Genomic DNA, 22457 nt, shown 5'->3' on the forward strand with positions numbered 1-22457 from the left:
TGAACCACAGTAGGTTCAAAAAGAAAGGAAGGGGGGGTATCCTTTGGGAATCTTGAAAAACCACTTTTTTGCAGTAGATTGGTTGCTTTAACTCTGTCTTGAAATATTACTATGGGTGAAGCTTAGAATGAAAAGAAGTTTTAGGTAATGTGTCGTCATTTATGTGTCTTTCCATTGTAGGTAGTCAAGTTAACATACAGTTTAATTGATGAGGTCTCTTTTCGGGACCTCATCTTTCTATTTCTGGAAAGGCCTTATGCATACACGTGTGGTGGAGTGGTGCACAGAGAACGCAGTGCTGTGGGTCAGGAGACCCGGGCCCTGGCACTGTCTCTGGGCCATGACCTACACAATTTTTTTTTTTTTTTTTTGCGGTACGCGGGCCTCTCACTGTTGTGGCCTCTCTCGTTGTGGAGCACAGGCTCCGGACGCGCAGGCTCAGCGGCCATGGCTCACGGACCCAGCCGCTCCGTGGCATGTGGGATCTTCCCAGACCGGGGCACGAACCCGTGTCTCCTGCATCGGCAGGCGGACTCTCAACCACTGCGCCACCAGGGAAGCCCTCTACACGATTTTGTACAAATGACTCAGCCGCTCTGGGCTTCCCAGTCCCTATTTATTGTCCCTGAGGTCTCTTCCATCTTTACAATTGCATGAGTCTATTTCCCATATGGTTTTTACGGTCCTCCCCCTAGGGATGGTTATTGTTCTTAAGATAATTTCCCATCTTTCTATGCATTGGGTTCCTGTTCTGAGCGTTTGAAGAGGGTCATCCTCACGGATACCTACAACTGTGATGGAAGCGTTTGGACCACCTTGAAGCTTTTTGAGCCATTAGGGTCCAGCGAACCTGTTCGCTGAAATGCGTGATATGCCTCCAGAGAGGCCTGAGAGTACACGTTTGTGGACTCAACAGGGGATGTTCATTCTCAAGGCCCTTGATGCCGAGGTCTCGTGTGCTCTGCGTTCCCCTCACCCCCCAGGGGCCCAGCACGGAGCTTTCTGCGGCCCCCGTCTGCTGATTGCGGGGCACCCGGGGAGTGTGGAGGAAACACAGGGAACGTGGGTTAGAGCTTTAGGTGCAGAAGCCAGGGTACCTTCAATCCAGATGTGCAAAGGCCTTGTGTTATCCAGCCTTTGAAAGAGACAAAGGCTATTGTGTGCTTATGGCTTATTTTCCTCTAAGAGAAAAACTTAGTAAGCGTTTTTGACACATGGACTCAGTATGTCTGCGTAGCAGCTGGAATGATACAATGGACCCTAATAGCTGTTTCAGGTTTTTTCATACTAGTGCACACTCAATCTCTTCTCTTCCCTCAGAATATCTGCTTACAAACCACTTTACCCTGGGCAGTGTTCAGATTTAGATGTTTATTACGTGAAATACAAGAGCCAAGCAGCTCCGAAGACCCACCCCTCGAAGGAGGCACGGTGCTCCTCACACACGTTTATTCCTTGGCAAGTCCGAACGCTGCCTACGCGTGAGATTATTTTCCATTTTGGATGGTGACACGGCTCACGGTGCAAAGATATCAGGTCTCTGAAGTCCGTTTTTGTCCCACCAGTTCTGTTCACTGCCAGGTGTGTATCCCTAAGAGGCTGTAAATGTGCGGTTTTGGTAGCAAGAGCGGCTGCATGGCTGTGATTACGTCTGAATTAACACAGCGATGTCATGAAGCTCAGAGAAAAACACATTTCTCAGACGTGTATTTGTGGCTTGTAAGTTTTGTAAATGGAACAGATGAAACAATGACACACTCTGTCCCTTGTTTCTCCTTGCATATTTGTTGGTTCGTTTGCAGTGTTTTGGATACAGGAAAATGAAAGACAGGTAGGGATGTGTGTATAGATGTTTATCGTTTATAAATAGAGTGTAAATTGAGCACGTCGCCTCTCCATCAGCTGTGATATCAATGCTTGATGTTAGAATGCATTTCTCCACAAGTGCTTGTCTCTGTGGCTTTGTTTATACCATCTTTTTGCTTCCAGTTCTGGTAAGAGGAGTGTGTGTGTGGGGGTGAATGTGAGATGAGAGAGCCACAGCTTTCTGATGGCCACTTTCTTTTCCAGCAAATTCTTGTCACAAGCCACAGGCACATGACTTTAAATAGATCCATGAGAAAGAGTTAAAAAAGCATTAGGTCTTTTTGTTCTTCTGTGGGCAAAATAACAACTTCCGCTTGTATTTCAAGATGCATATTTGCTGTGTTGGTCCTAAGGACTTAAAAGTGAAGTTGAAATCAATCTCAGATGGATTATCTGTGTGATATAAACATGTGGGCATGAAATGTATGGAGTGTACATATGGCAGCCCCATCTGATATAAACAAGTGGGGCTGAGGAACATACATACATGCCTTGATTGATTTGTTAACTGTGCCTGTAAATGGAGCTGAAAGCCCATTTTCAAGCATGACCTGCGATAAGCAAACGCATATAAACACACAATAAACCAAGATAACACAAGAATAACATCAATTAAAACAATTATGACAACTTCCAGTCATCACGAGGCATTGTTTCAGCTCCATCTTAAAACAGGAAAAGCTTCCAATTGTTCTTAAATCGACTGGTAACTGATTCCACATTTGTGGAGCCTTGACACAAAAGGGTCTTTGTCCTGCGTTTGTATTCACCGAGGACATGTGAGTTCCAGAGCCTCAGAAGGGAAGTTCTGTGTGGCTCTCTGTTTGCCAGGTTAAAGAGATGCCTACCAGGAAGACGCTCCCTTTATTTCATTGTTGGAAATATGCATTTTCTCTTTTCCTACCAAGCTGAAAGGATGTGAGTCTGAGCATTCACATGTTTAATGGTTTCCTTAGAGTCTACAGGCTAACGAATCTAAAACTCACAATTTATACTTTGGTAAATCAATTTGCCTTATTTGGTGATGTAATCAAATTGAATAGTGTGCACAGCAACATACCTAAATTCGTAAGGCAGAGAGTTACGAGGGATCCGTGCTCCCACGACACGAAATTATTTTGTTCATGTGCACGGGTGCACGTCTAGCGTCAAGAAGCAAGTTTTACAAAATATTACAATATTTTGTAATAACCTATAAAGGAAAAAATGTGAAAAAGAAAAAAATATATATAACTGAACCCCTGTGCTGTATACCTGAAACTAACATGACATTGTAAATCGGTTATACTTCAACTAAAAAAGAAAAAAGAAGCAAGTTGTATTGTCACACAGCCAGGGTACCAGCACTGGCTGTTTTATGTATTTGCATCTGGGTCTTGGTGTGGACTCTGCTTCTGAATCAGCTTTTTCTCCACAGTTGCTGAAGAGGTGGTTAAAACACCTGCTCTCTGAAGCCCGGCTGATTCCCCAGGCAGAGGGTCTGCTTCTTCTCACAGCTTCTCCCCTCTTCTCCTCTGCAGCAGAGTCCCCTGCCCTGACCCTCACCACTTGCCCCTGTGGATCCCAGTTGCACAGGGTTGTTCATGGACCTGTTTCCCTGCGAGGCTGCTGTCTTGGGCGGAGAAAAACATCTCATGTGTCTTACTGTCCACTCTGTCTCAGCATCAAGGTGGTGTCCACCTAGAAGATTCTCAGCAAGTGGATGCTGAATGGCTTACACCATTCTAGGATCTACAAATCTTTGCCTAGACTCAGAATTTCAGATATTTCCTAGATATCCACAGATTATCATCATAGGAAAATCAGAAGTATCTCCACCCGGCATCTACAACTATATTTTATGAGAGACCAGGGCCAAATAACCCTGATTTAGAATCTGCATATCATCTCTGCCTTGGCCTCTCCAGTGACATCTTGAACCCCCATGAGGAAGGTCTGATCATACTGACCCAGCAATTCCTTTCTCCTCGGAGCCCTCCCAGCTCTGAGGCTCCACTGGTCACCTCCTACTCAACCAGTACATTCTAGGGTCGCTATTTGCAGTTGGCTGTCATCTTTCCCCAGGAGAAAATATATTTATGGATTTTTAGCTCCACTTCTGAGCGGTGGCCTTCAATTCTCTATTTAATTTCTTTGGGAAGTACTCATTGAATTACAAAGCCATCTTGGGCGTAAATTCTGTTATTCATAGTTTGAATAAAATTTGTGAAATCAGGAGAATTGGTATTTAATTTGAGCTTCTATATGAGATGTGATTCAGTAATTTCTTTTGAAACTCATAGGCACACAGCACAGCCATGCAGGGAGACATTCTGTCTTCTGACTCAGAATCAGACCAATTAGCCCTTTGACACAGATGTACTGATCCCCTGGTGTAGACTGACCACCAGGGTGATTTGCAGAAAAGCTACGGAAGTCTCTTCTCCACTGTGTAGGCTTCTTTTCTCAGTGTCTCAATACGAAGTGTTATAATAAGATGAAAGTGGCTGTTGCTGGGGCCGAGGGGGGGGTCTTTTCACTTCTCTGAGTCTGTTTCGTCCTCCACAGAGCCAGGGGCTGGACCAGGTGATGATTGTGTAAGTTCCTTTCTGACAATAGCAGTGCGTCTCTACAGCCATGAAGGTTACCAACACACACAGCTTTTAATTGTGAATGTAATTCTCCTGTTGGGGTGACACATGTCCTCCGTAGAAGGTCACCTGAAGTCACCGGTCAAAGATGTTTATTTTAAAAGGCAACATCCACCCAGGTTTTCTCAATTGTGACCAAACAGACTGACCAATTTTAAATGATGCTTAGCTACGCGGCTATGTCAAGTGGGAGGATTCCTGCCTCAATTCTGTCAGGAGGGGAGATGTATTTCCTGTGGAATTCGGGGAAAGGACTCAGTTAACCTCTGTGATGATAGCTGTGGCTCAGCTCACCTGGAAGTGAGGGTGGTGCCACGTTGAGCTGGAGGAGTGATGGGCAGATTGACCACAAGGCAGAGGGTGTAGGAGATGAGGGTGGACACACAGGGACAGGGCTAAAGGGAGCATAACTCACTGAGTTAAGGACACATGCTCTTCCCCTAGAGGTGAGGGGCTGTTGAAGCCTGGTGAGCAGGCTGTGGTCAGCTTCCTCAGCCCGTGACAATCCGTGGGATGGACAGAGGTAGACACACACTGCCGGGTGCCTGGTCACCAGTCTGGGCTTCAGAAAAACCTACACTAGGCAGGGCTTTGCCCACTGGGCAGGGCCAGCCTGAGCAAAACGTGAAAGAGGGATGCCTACTGGTTTTACAGATCTCCAGTGGATCTGGACAGAACTTTCATTTGTGCTGAGAATCACTATGGAAAATCAAAGGACTGAATGTTTTAGTGAGAAAGCTGTAAAGGGAAAATACGTCATCATTTCTGTGGAAACTTTTGCCCGAACAAGGCCCCTTGTCTGGAGCTCTGAGAAGAGTATCAGTTCCTCACAAACCATCCCTTTATGATACAAAAGCTTCTCTGATAGTCAAGAGAAGAGCGAGATGCACAGCTTCAGACAAAGTTAAGTTGGGATTTGGTTGTGATGCTCCTGCCAGAGTCCACATCTGCAGATCTTCTGGGATAAAATGAAGAGCGTCTTTGGGCGGGGTCTCCAGAAGCAGGTGGGAGGCGAGGAGTGGTTTGCAAAGGATGTACAAGGTAGGGATCCCAGGAGGAAGCCAGCCAGGGAGTCTTCTTAGGCAGTGGTAGCCCCAGTCTGAGCCCCAGGGGAAGCTCTGGGGTATGAATTAAACCTGAGAGGCATCCTGATGGAGGTAAGGGAGTTGTGGGTGCTACACTCCTGCCCTTGTTAGGCTTAGGCCAGGGGAGGCCAGGAGCCCAGGGGCAGTCCTCTGTAGAGACGGCCCCATGCAGGCATGAGGAGCAATAACACAGAGGAAGGGGTGGGGACCAGACCAACAGCCCCATAAAGGGAAGCAAGGGAGTCTTCCCAGAACAGGAAAAGTATCCCCACAAACCTTTTACCAGCCGAGGTTTGCATAGAGCCTAGTGGGTACCACTTGGAGTCAGATGTGTGTTCTTTTTCTTGCATGTCTAAGTTTCATACTGGATGTAGAAACTTGAGCAAGGTCCTTAGATTTTTTTCACACATAAGAGCTCAGTTTTTACTTTTCAAAACAGGAATAATGTTATTGCTTCCCTTATGGGATGGTTGTGACACAGAATACATGTAATGCTCTGCTCTGAGTCTGACCCCAACATAATAAATGGTTAATAGATGGGGAATACCACGAGAATTGAATGTCTTATGCTTAAATAATCATCACTGGCTAAATGTTTAATCAGAAAACACACACATAGTGTGGATAAGGGAAACTACAAATAAAATTTGTCCTGATACTTGAGGGCAAACATATCATCTGGCTTTTGAATTCAGATACCTCAGCTTCTTTTGATCTGAATTATTCGGGGAACAAATTCAACTTTCTGCCTTAGTCCTGTTTTGCTTGGAAAACACAAATGCTACTGACATTATGACTCTTTCATTACACAAATCATAGAACTTCTCTGGGCCAAACTTTCCCCTCTATAAATAAGATAGTTTGACAAATGATCTCTAAGTTTCTTTCCAAAGTTTACTATGATTCTATTATTTTGTGCATGCCATTTTAGAGTGAATTAATCATAGGAAAATAAACTTTTCAATTGTACTGAAGGTTTCAAACAAACTCCTAACCTTTACAATTCAAGAACATTATACGAACACTGTAAATAAGACTTCAATTAGAGGGATGAAGATGGGAACATAAACTGTTTTGTTCTGGTGCTGTTTTGATGTTTTGTTATTTTGGATTTGAAAACAGTGCAAGGTAAGAGAAGAGGTGAGGGTTGACTTAAAAAAAGCTCCCACAACTTTAATTATTTCTGCAGAAAATTTGCAGACCAGAGAAAAAGTCGTATGCTGCATTTTGACCTACATGAAAGAAACTGTCAGAATGATAAAGCTCTTTATGACAGAGCTATTATGTTGAAGGCGTTTACTCTAGCAGTGTTTTTTGGAGGTACAAAACACATGGCCTTCGTAAAATACACAGATTCTAAGTTAGGAGAGTTCTCAGTCTAAGATATGCTTATCCTCTTTAAAAGAAACCTAAAAGCAATTAACAAACAGGGTAATGAGATTTGATCATTTAAATTATTCTAGAGAAACTCAAGAGAATATGGAAAGTTACATATATTAAATTATAATTGTGATGATTTAAGAATATGATTCTCGATCCTACTATGAAGCAATATTTTTATGGTAGTTTATTTTACCTTTGAAAGATCCTCCCATGGAGACTTCCCCGGTGGTCCAGTGGTTGAGACTTGCGCTTCCACTGCAGGGGGCGTTGGTTCCATCGCTGGTTGGGGAACTAAAATCCCACATGCCGTGTGTTGAGGCCAAAAAACAAACAAAAACAAAAAATCCTCCCGTGGAGGGATATGAAGTAAATAAGAATTTCTTCATGGATTTAAATATTAGTCTTGGAGACGTGAAGATTAAACAATGCTATCTACATTTGGGATACTACATTTATATTCTTAGGTTGTCCTTATATTAATTATATATGTGGAGATACGTTTTATTTTTTTATTTAATTTAAAAAATGTTATTGGAGTATAGTTGATTTACAATGTTGAGTTAGTTTCTGCTGTACAGCAAAGTGAGTCAGTTATACATATACATATCCACTTTTTTTTAGATTCTGTTCCCATATAGGTCGTTACAGAGTATTGACTAGAGTTCCCTGTGCTATTCAATAGGTTCTTATTAATTATTTATTTTATATATAGTAGTGGGTATACGTCAATCCCAATCTCCCAGTTTATCCCTTCCCCTTCTGCTTTCCCCCCTGGTAAGCACAAGTTTGTTTTCTACATCTGTGACTCAACTTCTGTTTTATAAATAGGTTCATTTGTACCATTTCTTTAAATTCCACATATCGGAGATATCATATATTTGTCTTTCTCTGAGTTACTTCACTCAGTATAAGGAGTTTCAGAATATGAGAAATTAAAATTTTTTGAAAGCTCAAAATGGGATAGTTTGCCTTCTTCCACAATATATCCTGCAGCAGCCACAAGCATCAGTCTTAGCTAAGAAAGGAGCCCCCTTAGCACAAACATGAACCTTCCCTCTGCAGATTCCAGTTAAGATGAGCAAAGGAATATAAAAACAGGAGGTGCAGTGGGGAGGAAATCAGTGCTGAAAATTAAGGTGATGTTACAAAAATATTTAGAAATTCAAGTCAGATATTATGCAGCCAGACTAGATTTAACAAAGACACCAAGAGAAAACTCTTGCTTTTCCTTCCTAGAAAGAAGTGCGCTTCAACAAGATATAAACAGAGATTCTGTGAGAAAACCAATTGCACCAGTTTGGAGGGGCAAGAGCAGGTCACAAACAAGAAGGGGAGTAGCACTCAGAATCTGTTTTTCTAGCTTCTAATGACAGCATCAAAAATGGAGATCAGGCATGGCTACACCAAGCAGCAGAGCATGGTTTGATGGGCATTCCCTGATGCTCGATGCAGCCAAAAGAGGACTTTAAGGCTTGCGTTTTAAAGGCATCAGGTAGTAAAATTAAAATAGGGTATATAACTTCATAATTACTAGAGAAACTTGATCAAATAGACTATAATTCACACTGCCAAAAAGAGAAAAAGAAAATAAAATAGAAGAAAGAAGTAAAAAGAAAAAAATCATAATGACAAAAAGGGACTAAACATATCACTTAATGACAATAAATGAAAATGAGATAATGTTCCCTATTAATATCTGGCAAAGCATATTTGAAGGCAAATAAAAGCATATGACAAGACCAAGAGGGACACTTTCTTTCTTTTAAAAATTAAGAATATAATCACCAAAGAAGATAATGCTCATGAAAGTTTATGTACAGAATTACCTAGTAGCAAACTATATAAATAAATGTGGTTGAAAACACAAAAGGCGATTGACAGAAAATCAATAGAAGTGAGAGATTTTGATGTATTTTTATGAATGCTTACCAGATAATAGGCAAAAACTTAATGGATATTTAAGATCTAAGTCACGAAGCCAATTTGATGTGATGAAATAAATATGTAGTTATGCTATACATTTCAAATGTCCATGACTAACTTAAATACGATTATATTGTTTACAAAGCCAACCTCAATACAGTCCACAAAATAGAAATTCTCTCACACAATGTCTGACATCAGTGCAAAAAACTAGAAGTTAATATCAAAAAATATAAAAGATACTCATAAAATCATCTCTTTTTAACAAATAAAAAAACATAAATAATGCTTAACAAAGGAACAGGAGAAACGGTGGTTATGGAATATTTAATAGACAAAATAAAAACTCACATATATAAAAATTTATGGGATGCTGTCACAGTTCTAATTAGACATAAATTTACAGTATAAAATACTTTTGATATTAAACAAGAAAGAGTAGAATGACACAAGTTAATTATTCATATTAAGGTTAGAAAAATAAGGGTGAAACAAAAACAAACCAGGAGTAAAAGAGAAAGGATCTATTACTATAAAAGTAGATTACATAAATAAATCTGAGGCTTTCTTTTTAAGAAAATGTTATTTTCAACCCCTAGCTAGTCTTTTTAAGAAAAAAGATCAGAAAACTCATATATTCCTACATTCAAAGGAAATTAAATTTATGAAAATTACAATGCACTATTTTATACTGTTTTGAAAAAACACTAATTAAATGGTCAGTTCTCCCCTGTTTTAAAATACAACTTTTGTGATATACCAAATACTTATATGTTTTATGTTTTATTTCTGGAGTTTTATCCCATACCTTTAATCTGCCTGGCTATTCTAGGAATAACATCACACTGTTTTAATTATTGCAAGTCTTTTAAGACACTTAAATGGTAGGTAGGTCAAGCCTTTCATTATTTTGTTGTTTCTAAATTTTCTTCGCTATTCTTATTCATTTTTTACTCTAGAATAATTTTGTCTGGTTACAAATTTCATTGAAATTACAGAAAGTATGTTATTTGATTTTGGAAGTATTAAGTTATTTGCAAATATTTAGTTTTTTAACCAAAATCATAGTATGTCCTGCCGCTCTTTTGGATTTTATTTTAGGTCATTAGAGTTCTGAGGATTTAAAAAGATAAACATATTTATAAGTCAATTCTTAGGATTTTTTTTCTATTGTGAATTTTATATTTTCTACTCGATTTTTCACTGTAGAAATCTGTTTATTTCCATATATTTATTTTATAGCTAGTCACATAATTGAAATATCTTACCAATACACAAATTTGAATTTCTTTCCTTGGTTTTCTAGGAAGTCAATCAGAATATAAGAAGAAAAAGATAAATCTGACTCTTCTATTCCAGGTATGACCTCTCTTGTTTATTTTCTTATCTTATTGCACTAGGTAGAAGTTTCATAAAAAGTTCATTATTAATGATAAAAACATACATTTTTGTTTAAGAGGACACTTTGTGTTTTGCTCTGATGTCTGATTTTTAATTATTTTAAGATATTTTTATTATGTTAGGAGAGTAATCTTTCAATTTTACTTTACTGTGACATTTTTAAAAATTCAACTTTAATAGAATAACCACTAAGAAAGCTATACAAAAGGATATACTCAAAAACACTATAAATAAATCAAGATGGAATCCTGAAAAGATGTACAAGTATCCCACAAGAAGTCAAGAAAAGAGAAACCGAGGAATAAAAAACTGAGAAAACAAACAGTACAACTTCAGACTTATGGCCTGTCATATCAATAATTACCTTAAAAGTGAATGATCTAAGTACATCAACTAAAAGATAGAAATTTGTAAAATGGATTTAAAAAAGAAAGATCCAACTATATGCTGTCTATAAGAAACTCAATTCAAATACAACCTATGTGGGTGGAAAGTAAAAGAATGGAAAAAGACATGCCACACAAACATTATTTTTTAAAAAAAGGATGACCTCATTACTATAATAAAGTAGACTTCAGAACAAAGATAATTACCAGAGACAAAGAGGGGCATTACATAAACATAAAAGGATCAACACACAAAGAAGATGTAATGATCCTAAAAATAGGTATGTACCAATTGTGTGAAGCCTCAGTATACATGAAGCAAAACTGATAGAGCTGAAAGGGGAAATAGAGAAATCAACAACTACAGTTACAGACTTCAACACCCTACTCTCAGTAATTTATCAAACTACTAGGCAGAAAGCCAACAAGGATATAGAAAAACTGAACAACAAAATCAACCAAAAGAAAAATATATCAAAAACCCATAAAATATTCAACAAAGTAGACCACATCTTGGGCCATAAAACAACCTTAGCAAATTTGTTTTAATAAAATCATGAAGAGTTTGTTTTCTGACCGTTATGTACTCAAACCAAGAAGGACAACAGGAAAATCTCCAAACATTTGGTAATTAAACAATATACTTCTAAATAAACCATTGGGTAAAAGAGAAAGTGTGAAAGGAAATTTAAAAATATACATAATTCAATGAAATGAAAATACAACATATCAAGATATGTGGGAAACAACTAAAGCAGCCCTGAGAGAAAAATGTATTGCACTAAAATCCTTACATTCCAAAAGAGGAAATTTCTCAAATTAATAATGCAAGTTCCTATATCAAGAAATGAGAAAATGAAGAGCAAAATGAACACAAAACAAGCAGAAAGAAGGACATAATAAAGGTAAGGGCAAAATCAATGAAATTATCACAAAAATAGCAGATATAAACAATGAAACAAAAGTGGGTTCTTTAACAAATAATAAAATTATAAAAGTCCAGCAAGACTTACAAAGATAAAACGACAGAATACAAACATCACCAATATCAGGAATGAAACAAGATATTACTACAGAATCTTCAGCCGTTAAAAGGAAAATAACAGAATACCACATAGTACTTTATGCTCATGATTTAAACAACTTAGAAGATTGAACTAATTCCTCAAAACCACAAACTACCAAAACTCACCAAGTTGAAATAGACAATTTGAATAGGCATAAACCATTAAAGAAATTGAATCCATTGATTAAAATGGATTCCCTGGTGGTGCAGTGGTTGAGAGTCCGCCTGCCGATGCAGGGGATATGGGTTTGTGCCCCAGTCCGGGAAGATTCCCACATGCCGTGGAGTGGCTGGGCCCGTGAGCCATGGCCGCTGAGCCTGCGCGTCCGGAGCCTGTGCTCCGCAACGGGAGAGGCCACAACAGTGAGAGGCCCACATACCGCAAAAAAAAAAAAAAAAATTCCCCCCCAAAGAAATCTCAGGCCCAGATGGTTTCACAGGAGAATTCTGAGCATTTAAAGAGGAAGTAACACCACTTCTACACAATCTGTTCAGCAACAGAAGAGGAAGGAACATTCACAACTCATCGTATGAAACTACTATCAATACTAGATAAAAAGAGGACAGAAAAAGAAAAATACAGACCCATATTTCTCATGAACTTAGTCAAAAAACTCCTCAACAATATATTAACAAATTGAACCCAAAAATATATAAACATAATTATACACCATGTACAACTGAAATTTCTTCCAGAAGTGCAAGGCTGGTTCAACACTTGAAAATCAATGTAATCCACCATTTCAAGCTAAAACGAAAAATGATATGATTATATCAATTTATGCAGAGAAATCACTTGAAAATTCCAATACTCATTCATAATGAGAACTCAGAAAAATAGGAACAGAGGGAAATTAATTTGATGAAGAGCATCTACAAATGATGTATATCTATCATAATATTTAATGCTGAAAGCATGAATTCTTCTCCCTAAGATCAGAAACAAGAAAGAATGTCTGCCTTCATCACTCTCATTCAACATAGTGCTGGAAGTTTTACTGAGCAATAAGAAATAAAGAACATGCATGCTTAAAAGGAAAGCTATTTGTAGTTCACCTTATCACTTTATTGTCTACATGGAAAACCCCAAGACATCACAAAACTGTCTCCTAGAACTGATAAATGATTTCAGTAAAGTTTCAAGGTACAAGATCAACACAGAAAAATCAACTGTATTTCTATGAACTAGCAACAGACCAGTAGAAACCAAAACTAAAACCAAAATATAATCTATAATTATGCCAAAGCAAATGCAGTAGTTATAAATCTAATGTTTTTATATATATGTTATATATATAATATTATAGATGTATAATCTCTATGCTGGAAATTACACACTGCTAATGAACGAAATCAAAGCAGATCTAACTAAATGAAGAGACATACCTCCTTCATGGACTGGAAGACTCAACATAGTAAAGATATCAATTCTCCCCAAATTGATCTATGGGTTTAATGCAATTACTATCAAATTCCCAGCAACATTTTTTGTAGACTTAGACAAGTTAAATTTATAGGGAAGAGCACAGGCTTTAAAATAGCTAAAAACGAATTTGAAGAAGAATAAAGTGAAAGGTCTCACTCTATAATAAAAAGGCCACTACATAGTAATTCAAGACAGTGTGATATGGGTGGAGGGACAGACACATAAGGGTGAGAACCCCAAAATAGTCCTACACAAATATGCCCAATTTATTTTTGACAAAGGTATAAAAATAATTTGATAGAGGAAGGATAGCTTTTTCAATAAATGGTGCTGGAGAAATTGGGCATCAATATGAGAAAAAGACAAACCTTTACCTAAGTCTCCTACATTATACAAAAATTAACTTAATGGATCACAAATTTAAATATACTAAAAGTGTAAAACTTTAAGAAAAAATACTTTAGGAGAAAACCTTCAGGATCTAGGGCTTGCCCAGGAGTTCCTGGACATGACACCAAAAGCACAAGTCATAAAAGGACAAATAAAAGGATAGATTGGACTTCATCAAAAATACAACTTTTGCTCTGCCCAAACTCCGTTAAGAAAATGAGAAGACAGGCTACAGACTGGTAGAAAATATTTGCAAACAAACAAACCAATTAGAAAATGGGCAAAAGACAAGAATAGACATGTTACTGAAGTAGATACGCGGATGGCAAATAAGCACATGAAAAGATGTGCAATATCATTAGCCATTAGGGAAATGCAAATTAAAGCCACAAGGAGATATTACTACACACCTAGAAGAACGGCTAAAATAAAAAATAGTGATATAACCTAATGCCAGCGAGGATTCAGAGAAACTGGAAAACTCATATATTGCTAGTGGGAATGTAAAATGGAAATGAGTATGGCAGTTACAAAACTAAACAGATGCATACCATATGACCCAGCAACTGCACTTAAAAAAAAATTGAAGATGAATTTATTTATTTATTCACGAGAAACAAAAACTGATGCTCACAGAAAAACCTGCACATAAATTTTCATAGGAGCTTTATACATAATAACCAAACTACACTAAACAACTCGTAAGTCCTTCAATGGGTGAATGGTTAAACAAACAAACAAACAACTGTGGTACATTCATACCATGAAATAAAGCTCAGCAATGAATGGAATAAACTATTGATACATGCAACAACTTGGATGAATCCCTACGGCATTATGCTGAGTGAAGAAAATCAGAAAGGTTACGTGATTATATTGATACATATATAACATTAATGATTCATGTATGCAACATTCTTGAAAATAAAATGACAAATCGTAGAAATAGTGAACAGATCAGTGTTCAACATGGGAAGTGTCTGTGGCTATGAAAGTCAGCATAAGGGGTCCTTAGGATGGAAGGGCTCTGCATCTCGACTGTGGTGGTGGTCACACTGGTGACAAAATTGCATAGAACTAAACACATGTAAATGAGTGCATGTAAAACTGGCGGAATTCGAATAAGGTTGATAGATTTCATCAGTACAAATTTCTCAGCTGTGATATTGTACTATAGCTATGCAAGATGTTACACTGGGGAAACTGGGTATATTATTCCCATGTTATTATTCTACATCATTTTTACAACTGTGTGTGAACGTACAATTTGCTCAAAATGAAAAATGTTTAAAAAATAGATCTTTGGTAATGTTTTATGGTAATCATATAGTTTCTCTATTGATTTAATACTAATAGGTTTCCCATAATGAACCATTCATGAAAGCCCAGATTAAAGCCCAACTGGGTATGGCATGTTAAGATTAAAGCCCAACTGGGTGTGGCATGTTAATTTTTCTCTCTATATCTAGATTTGATTGATTTGGTCTTCTAATATGGTTTAGGTATTTTAACATCCATGTGCACAATTGAGATTAGACTGCAGTTTTGTTTTTCAGTGCTGTGCAACCTTTGCAAACGTAACCAGGAAACTTTCCATCTTTTTGTATGCTCTGATTCAGTTTATATAGCATGGAACTTCTTTGAATTTTTTGAAAGAATTCACCCACAGCACTATTTGGATCTACATTTCATGGAGACAATTCTTTGAAGACAATTCCAGTTTCTTCCAGTGTTTATTGTTATATTAAGTTTGTTAACTTTTCCAGCCAATGTTGTCATTTTATATTTTCTTAGATTCTTTAATGTTTCCAAATCTATTAGTACTGAGTATATATTTGATATTATATTACAATTTTAACATCTTGTTTATGTAGTAATAGCTAATATTTCAGTTCCAACTCACCCTAACCAAAATTTATGTGTTCTTGTTCTTTCAGTTTTAGTTTTTCCATGCAACCTTTAAAACCAGTGGGAACCATTTTGGTGTAAGGAATCTTATAGGGTTCTAATTAATTAAATAATTTATATTTATATAAAAGTCCCTGGGGAAAATAGAATTTATTTGATCTCCAGTTGAAGAAGCCTTTTCTAGGCATAAAAGCAAAAGGGAAACATAAAAAGATTGATATGTTTAACTAAACCAAAAAGTTACGAGAAAAACTGTATATATCAAAACATTGTAGATATTTCAACACATGGTGCAAGAACAATTAGGTATCTATAACCAACAAATGAAGCTTGACCCATATAATCTCATCATATGAAAAAATTAACTTAAAATGTATCATCGACCTAAATGTGAAACCTAAAACTGTATAACTTCTAGAAGAAAACACAAGAGAAAAATCTGTGACTTTGCCAGCGTACAGATTTCTTAGCTACAACAGCAAAATCACTATCCATAGAAGAAAAAAAAAGTGATAAATTTAAATTGGACTTCATCAAAATTGAAAATTTCCTCTCTCCAAAAGACACTATTAATAAGAAGCAAAGCCAAGCCACACACTGAAGAAAATATTTTCAAAGCAAACATTTGAAAAAAGACTTCTTTCTGGAAAGTAAAGAACTCTCAAAATTCAATAATAAGAAAAGAAAAAAAACAATTATAAAAGGGTAAAATATTTGAGTAGACACTTCACCACAGAAGATACACAGATGACAAATAAGCACATGAAAAGATGCTCAACAACATTAATGATCAGGGAATGCAAATTAAAATCACAATGAGATACTACTGCATACATATTAGAAAGGCAAATGGCTAGAATTAAAAACACTAGTCCTCACATATGCTGATGAGGATGTGGATGAATTAGAGCACTGACACCCTCCTGACGGAAATGTAAAATGGTGCCACTCTTTGAAAAATTGTTTAATTGTTATATTTCTTAAAATAGTAGATAAACTCCTGCCATATGATCCAGCCATCTCACTGCTATGTATTTATGAAATACAATGACAATGGAAGTATAAGCCCATACAAAAACATGTACAAAAATGTTCATCTAGATTTGTTGATAATATTCAAAAACTGAAAATAACCCAAATATCCATGAAGTGTTGCATGGATAAACAAAATGTAATATATTCATAGAGTGAACTAGTGTTTAGCAATAAAAAAATTATAAACTCTTGATATATGCCACAATATGGATGGTTCTCAAATAATGTGTATTGCTATTGTATGTGTAATATTTAAATCATTCCATAGTTGTTATGCTGATGATACATCTCAGTTTCAAATTCCAAAGTGAATCAAATCAGAATTCCTAAGTAGGAATCTGTTTTGTGATCCTCTACAGTTTGGAAATGCTGTGCTTCTTAACCAAGCTCTTTTTTTCTGATACTGATCCTTCTCTCTGAACTAGACTCTCCTTTCTGCTGCAGGTCACTCCCCAAATGTATTTCTCTGTCCATGGGCATTTCTACATTTTCTTTCTTTACAAAACAAGTATCTTAGTTTCAATATCCTTTCCCCCCAAAATATATGTTTAAACTCAAGCAGTTAAAGTTTCCCCACCTGAAGTAACATTTTCAATATAATTATAAGTGCAGTGCTTTTAAAATCTTGCTTGATTTGTGTTGGTTTCTCTCTGTTGTTTCTACCTGCCTTTCTATATTATTCCTTTATTCAGCAGGCATTCAAAATATCCTTCTTAAAAACAGTACAGATGAACCAGTTTGCAAGGCAGAAATAGAGACACAGATGTAGGGAACAAACGTATGGACACCAAGGGAGGAAAGGGGCGGATGTGATGAATTGGGAGATTGGGATTGACATATATTCACCAATATGTATAAAATAGATAACTAATGAGAACGTGCTGCATAGCACAGGGAACTCCACTTCGCTGTACAGTCGAAACTATCACATTGTAAAACAACTATACCCCAATTAAAAAAAAAATTCTTCTTATATGCCAGTCATTATTCTGGGTTGTAGAGATACAAAGTGGGGTAAAACATGATCCTATTTCTGAAGATAAAATGGTCTGCTTGGAACAAGAGACAAGAAACAAGGATAACACCAATGCCCAGAGAGCTACAAAGAGGATGTGCACAGAGAGTCCAGGGCAGGGGTGGTGGGGTTCTTGTCCTGAAGTGTTCTACTTTCTAAACTTCGAATTTTGTGGACAGTCAACAAATGCCATTGACCAAATATTCAGATATTGTTTCATAAGTGGAATATAATCCACATGGAAATAAAAACACACATCTGAAATGTATCATTGAATATAGAAATGTGATTGAAAGATAGGATTAAGAAGACTACTTTAGTCTTTGAAAATCTTAATATTGTTTTCATTGTGCACCCTTGCGACAGGGCACCTGGCTAAGATCTGATAAGGGGATTCTAAGGTTTCTGGCTCTAGTAGTACGGTAGATTAGATACCATGAATGTCCTCTGGGTACAAACACCAAAAAGGCAAGATATAATTTAATGAAGATTCTTTTAATGTTCTAAAGTGGAAACTCCTCAGGTGGCAGAATAAAGAGTGGTATCCGTTTTTGTGCCAGTACCATACTGTCTTGATTACTGTAGCTTTGTAGCATAGTCAAGGGAACCCTCTTGCACTGTTGGTGGGAATGTAAATTGATACAGCCACTATGGAGAACAGTATGGAGGTTCCTTATAAAACTAAAAATAGGGCTTCCCTGGTGGCGCAGTGGTAGAGAGTCCGCCTGCCGATGCAGGGGACGTGGGTTTGTGCCCCGGTCCGGGAAGATCCCACATGCCGCGGAGTGGCTGGGCCCATGAGCCATGGCTGCTGAGCCTGCGCGTCCGGAGCCTGTGCTCCACAACAGGAGAGGCCACAACAGTGAGCGGCCCGTGTACCGCAAAAAAAAACACAAAAAACTAAGAATAGAACTACCATACGACCCAGCAATCCCACTACTGGGCATATACCCTGAGAAAAACATAATTCAAAAAGAGACATGTACCACAATATTCATTGCAGCAGTATTTATAATAACCAGGACATGGAAGCAACCTAAGTGTCCATCGACAGATGAATGGATAAAGAAGATGTGGTGCATATATACAATGGAATATTTTTCAGCCATAAAAAGAAACAAAATTGAGTTATTTGTAGTGAGGTTGATGGACCTAGAGTCTGTCATACAGAGTGAAGTATGTCAGAAAGAGAAAAACAAATACCATATGCTAACATATATATATGGAATCTCAAAAAAAAGGTCCTCATGAACCTAGAGGCAGGACAGGAATAAAGACGCAGATGTAGAGAATGGACTTGAGGACATGGGGAGGGGGAAGGGTAAGCTGGAACAAAGTGAGAGGGTAACATTGACACATATAGACTACCAAATGTAAAATAGACAGCTAGTGGGAAGCAGCTGCATAGCACAGGGAGATCAGCTCGGTGCTTTGTGACCACTTAGAGGGGTGGGATAGGGAGGGTGGGAGGGAGATGCAAGAGGGAAGAGATATGGGGGTATATGTATATGTATAGCTGATTCATTTTGTTATACAGCAGAAACTAACACAACATTGTAAAGCAATTATACTTCAATAAAGATGTTAAAAAAAAAAAGAGTGGTATTTGAAGTGGACTGGAAGAACATAACCAAACTGTCAGCATAGACTGCAGAATACAGATAAATAACCATTTGAGACTAGAGTTGAAATTCAAACATTTTCAGACAGAGATTCAGAGTCTACCATTCACAGGCATTATTGAAAAAGGCTACTTCAGGAATTAAAAATTTATACAATGGAATATTACTCAGACATGGAAAAGAATGAAATAATGCCATTTGCAGCAACATGGATGGACCTAGAGATTATCACACTAAGTGAAGTAAGCCAGACAAAGAGAGACAACTATCATGATATCATTTATATGTGGAATCTAATAAAATGATACAACGAACTTATATACAAAACAGAAATAGACCCACAGACATAGAAAGCAAACTTATAGTTACCAAAAGGGAAGTGGGGGGAGGGATAAATTCGAAGTTTGGGATTAATATATATACACTACTATATATAAAATAGATAAACAACAAGGATCTACTTTATAGCACAGAGAAATGTACTCAGTATTTTGTAATTACCTATAAGGGAAAGGAATCTGAAAAAAATTAGATATATATGTATGTATAACTGAATCACTTTGCTGTACACCTGAAACTAACACAACATTGTATACCAACTATATTTCAATTAAAAAAAAGAGTAATGACAATGGCTACTTCTTTTGGAATATATACTCTGGGTTTTGCTAACAAAAAATGAATCTCTAATGATAAAATAAATATTTTAAATAATTAAAAACATGAACCCTAAAGTCAGCAGAAAAGTGAAAGAGGAAATTAAAAATCATGTAGACAAAAGAAATACATTCATAAAAGAATATTAATGGAAAGGAGGAAGACAGGTACTAAGGTTTATTATAAAGCCATAGTGACTAAATCATTGCGTTGCTTGTGGAAGGGTAAACAAATTGACCACTAGAAGAGAATCGGGAGATTGGGAACAGACATCTACACACGTGTGTGTGAGTGTACACACAGGAGCTCAGCATGGTGCCCCTATATTGTGCCGGGATGACAAATAAGGAGAGACATTATGGGCTTGTCAATAAATGGTGCAGAAAAAAACTGGAAGGAGAAGAAATTGAAAAGATAAAATTAGATTGAAAAGATAAAATCAGATAAAGATAATATTGAGTATAGTTCCCTGTGCTATACTACCTCACACTCTTTTCATGAAAACTATATTCCAGATGGACAAGTGCTTTGAATATGAAAAATAAAACTAAAAATTTTAGAAGGAAATATAAGAGAATGTACTTTTGATACAGAGTTTAAGTATTTCTTAAATGACAACCAGAAAGAACACACTACAAGATTTATTTGCATAGCATAAAGATGCCATAAAATAGAAGTTCAAAATACAAATTTAAACAACTAGCTATATAATCATTAAAGAATTAGCATCCATAATATATAAAGAATAAGTTCAAGTAAGAAAATATAAGCCTTAAAATAAGTAGGTATAGAAAGAAAATTTATTGACAAGAGTAAATTAGGAAAAGATGGTGATGTACTTTAGTGGGTTTTAGGGTCAGGCTGACTTGCAATTCAATGCCATATTAACTGTGTCACCTCACTGGGATAGAATAAGCTTGAATTATGATAGTGGTGTCCAGAGGAGAATTATCATCGTAATGATATTTTATTCATTCAACAAACAGTTCCATAGGGCTTACCATGTAACAGGGACAGAGGTACTGTTACTTCTCTCTACCTGGAACATGAAGAAATGCAGGCACAAGGAGCATAAGAAACTAGGACTCAAACCCAGACTGTCCTTGGGGTTCAGAGCTTGTACTCCTTACATACCCTCTCTCAATTCAAAGGATGTATATGTGTATGTATATGTGTATCTGTATGTATATTGTGTATATGTACGTGCATATATGGGTCTGTGTATGTGTATGCACATATATGTGTGCGTGTATATGTGTATGTATGCATGTACATGTTTAAGTGTGTGTACATTACATATGTATGTGTATGCATGTGTGTATGTATATTGTATATGTGTATATGTGCACGTATACTGTATATATGTGTGTATGTGTGTGTATCTGTATATGTGCATGTGTTTTGTGTATGTATGTGTGTATGTATATTGTATATATGTATACGTGTATGTATATTATATGTATCTGTGTATATGTGTATGTATATGTGTCTGTGTCTGTCTGTATGTGTGTGTAACATATACCATCAAATATATACTAGCAAGATTAGTACAAATTTATAGAATAATGAGGATTTTTTAAGTTGGGAGATTTTGGATATTTACACTCTGAAAAGGCTACGAATTTTTAATTTGGAGGATGACTCAGGGTAATTCTGGGGTTTTGCTCTAGCGGTCTAAAATGATTCTATCAAAAAATATATAGAAAATCTCTCAAAAATAGTGTGATCTAATGGGAATCAATGAGAGTTCAGCCCTTAAAAGAAGACTTTTGTTACTGAAGAAAAAGAATTTGGCAATTTACTTCAGTAATTAAGTCGGAAGAAACCCTCTTGCTTCAGTAACAAGCAGAGAGCATACTTCTGAGGTTTTTCCTTTTCATCTTTCTAAATGAACTAGTGTAGACAAAAACGCTCGTGTACACTGAATAGTACGTGTAAAAGCCAATTTTGCATTGGGCAGGGCTGATTTCCCAGCTCTGCCCTCCTCCCACCCAAGGGCAGCTCCATCTCTCTGGCTTTCCCCTCTGGATCACAAATGTCTTAGTGACACCTGAGTGCCCCTCCACCTTCTTACACCTGGGAAATAATTTTGGGTCTTCATTTATACTTTAAATACAACAGGTACATCAATTGTCAGAGCTCACAGATATTTGAATCTTTATGGCAGTAACTCTGATTTTTAGGATGAATGTCTTTTTCTTCCCCCATCAAAGAAAGATGGGCAATTTTGATCTGATGGAGCCTAAGTCCGGGGCCTACTCCTAACTCTGAATCTATATGTAAACATGGTTTGTGCAAGGTGTGTGTGTGGAGGTAGGTGAGAATTGTGTCCTTGGAAAATTGAGTAAATGTCTGGACCAGCCCCTCCCACCGATGTAAGCACAGTCTCTCTTCTTTGTGTCCAAGATGCCCGGATGCCAGGGATTTGGTGCACGTGTCTCCAAAATCATGTGTCTCCTGCATTTCTCCATCCCCTCAGCTTCAAGATGGGTCTCTGGGTTCAGGCAGATTTGGGAAAGGGCCGTGGTGACTGGAACCACTTCCTTCTAGGTGCTCAAGGCAGGAGCTCAGGGAAACTGCTGACACTGAGGCTGGCTGGAGATGCTGGGAGATTCCAAGTGAGGAGACAAACCAAACCTCCATTTATAGCTCTTTCTATGAACA

The 22457-nt window shown here is 37.2% G+C and overlaps 1 long non-coding RNA gene across 1 annotated transcript in view; it reads right to left on the reverse strand.

The window, feature by feature from the left end:
* Positions 1–1584: 1584 nt before the first annotated feature.
* Positions 1585–22457, reverse strand: part of LOC132435549 (uncharacterized) — a 36908-nt gene continuing 16035 nt past the window's right edge. Inside the window, exons 2-3 of the long non-coding RNA XR_009521580.1 lie at positions 7158–7255; positions 1585–2221 (exon numbers count right to left, since the gene is read on the reverse strand). This is a non-coding gene — a long non-coding RNA (uncharacterized lncRNA). The remainder of the gene's footprint in view (positions 2222–7157; positions 7256–22457) is intronic.

Source organism: Delphinus delphis, chromosome 12 (assembly GCF_949987515.2).
Source record: "Delphinus delphis chromosome 12, mDelDel1.2, whole genome shotgun sequence".
In the NCBI taxonomy this organism is placed as follows: Eukaryota; Metazoa; Chordata; class Mammalia; order Artiodactyla; family Delphinidae; genus Delphinus; species Delphinus delphis.